Below are 2,515 nucleotides of genomic sequence, written 5' to 3' on the forward strand. Positions count from 1 at the left end.
AGATTGGGGGTAAAGAAATGACAAGAAACAGAAAGAGAAACATGTGGCTAAGATGGGTGGGGATTAAATCAAGAGAGAGAATAAATTTTTGTTATACTTTCATGGAAATTTTGCATAAACAATAGTCAGATGTCTTTAGATGGGAGATACAGCTAAAAGGAAACACATTGTGCCTGATCTCATATATACTTCAACTGCTGGGGAAGGCCCTCCCCTCATCTAAGGCCCAGAGTGCACAGAGCCTCAGAGTTCCCCCAACAAATGGTCTGTATGTTGCAGTAAGCAACATTTGCCCCTTCCACAGGTCAACAGTTCCTCAGAAACAGCTGGTTCTATAGGATTTCCTGGGTTTTGTTTGTTTGTTTTGTTTTGGTAAGGCAGAATCTCATTCATGTAGCTCAGGCCAAACTGGTTGTGTAGCTAAAGATGGCCTTGCATCTGACTCTCCCTGCATCCACACACTTGGATTACAAGCCTAGTGTGTGTGGTGCTGCGGATCGAACCTGGGGATTTGAGCATGTTTGAAGCAAGTGCTCTACCCACTGAGCACTTAGCCACCCACATCCCCAGGTCTTCTCCATTTATCACACTATGTCCCATTGCACCCACCCCCCCACACACTGAAGACTGTATGTAGAAACTATGCCCACAGAGTCTGAAGCAAAGGGACCCCAGTTGCTCCTAAGAAGGGCCAGAGATCTCCCTTTACCTCCTAATCTAACAACTTCATGACATGCCAAAGGCCAGCTCTTCCTTGCTGGCTATCTTTGGTGATAAGGAGATGAATGAAGCCAAAAGCAGGCCCCCCCAATCCACACATGAACACATCTCTAGACTCTACTCCACATCCCTTACAGCCAACATGCTAAATCTACCTCTTGCCCAGTGAACCCTCCTCAAACTTCCATTGCTCAACAGCAGACTCAAAAGCAGGATGGATGGAATCCCCTGTGAAAAGAGTATGAAAGTGATAGACATTATTTTGTAGACAATGAGGTCTTGAGTGGTGTTTGTCTCTAAGATTAAAAAAAAATAATGATGATGATGCATGTTTTATAAGAGCCTGGAAGGAGAGAATTGAGCTCAGGGGAGCCCCTGTGAAGGCATCACATTTGATCTGAACCTTGAGATACACAGAAACTTAGAAGTGCAGAGGTTGGAAGCATGGAGGAGGTAGGGGCTTATTAACTCCTGCTATAGTACTCAACTCAGCACACTGATTTCTTCCCCAGCAGAAGGGGCTGTATATATACACAGGTATATATACCTGTGGTGAAGGGAAATGAGGGAGAGGGAATAAACCTTAGAACAAGGGCACATGCAAACAAATTTAGTATGGAATCTTAGTCTCCTGGAATAGAAAAAGTATACTAGGTCTAAAGGAAGGAAATATGAATGAAGTATGTATTTCAGTTTATAACATTCAAAGACCAGTAAGCAGGCTCATCCTGTAAAAGTGTTTGCAGCTAAGCTTGACCAATTGAGTTTAATCCTCAGAGCCCACATAGTGAAAGCAATGAATCTATCCTTTCAAGTTGTTCTCTGTTCTACACACACACACATACACACACACACACACACACACACACACACACACACACCACTAAATAAGTATAAGTGCAATACAACAGTTTTTATGATCTACTTTAATAGTAATCATTAAAAATATTAGTGCTAATTCATTAATAGTGACTGATGTACCATATTAAAATGAGATGTAACTAATAGGGGAAACTGGACACCAGACAAGGAAGAACTTTGCAACTCTACAAGTGTAAACTATTGCAAAATAAAAGGTTTATGTGTTATTTTATTTAGATAGGCTAAAATATTTTGCAACGTCTTCTCCTGTTGACCTCAGGGAAGTCTCCCCTAAGTGTTTATAATTTCATCAACTCACAAGGAAACGAGCCAATTGAAAAACGTGTCCTCTGTTACATCCATTTGCCTGACTTCTTATGTGGCCCCTTGGGAGCCTGCCTGATCCATCTCAGTTGGCTGTTTTCAACGACAAAGGAAGCACAGATAAGACAACCTGTCTCCAAAAGTGGTGCCTCTTTCCAGAGACTCTTACAATTTACCCAATCTGAATACTGACTCTTTGATATTTAACTCAGATGTCTCACATGAGCTTCCTTTTATATCCCAAAGTAAGGGGAAAGAAGCACCTGTCTTCTCCAATCTAATAGACATGTACTTGTCCTTCCAGCAGTGACAAATGGCGTGATGCTACCCTGTGTCTGGCAGATTCCCTCATGCAATGACCACTGAGCTATTATTTCACCACAGAAGAAGAGAAGAGGGTTCTACACTGAGGTTGGGGCCAAGAATTGAAGATGCTGGCTTGAAGCACAGATATTGTAAAAGTTCAGAATAATTTCCCCAAGTGACACATCTTTCAGAGAGTCAACCATACAGACATCTTTTGTTTCACCGACATTTTCAGAGGAAACACAACAACGGTAGATTGATCAATGATAAAAAATAGATGATACAAGATAGATGGATAGGTAGA

This window comes from Phodopus roborovskii, unplaced genomic scaffold (assembly GCF_943737965.1).
Source record: "Phodopus roborovskii unplaced genomic scaffold, PHOROB, whole genome shotgun sequence".
In the NCBI taxonomy this organism is placed as follows: Eukaryota; Metazoa; Chordata; class Mammalia; order Rodentia; family Cricetidae; genus Phodopus; species Phodopus roborovskii.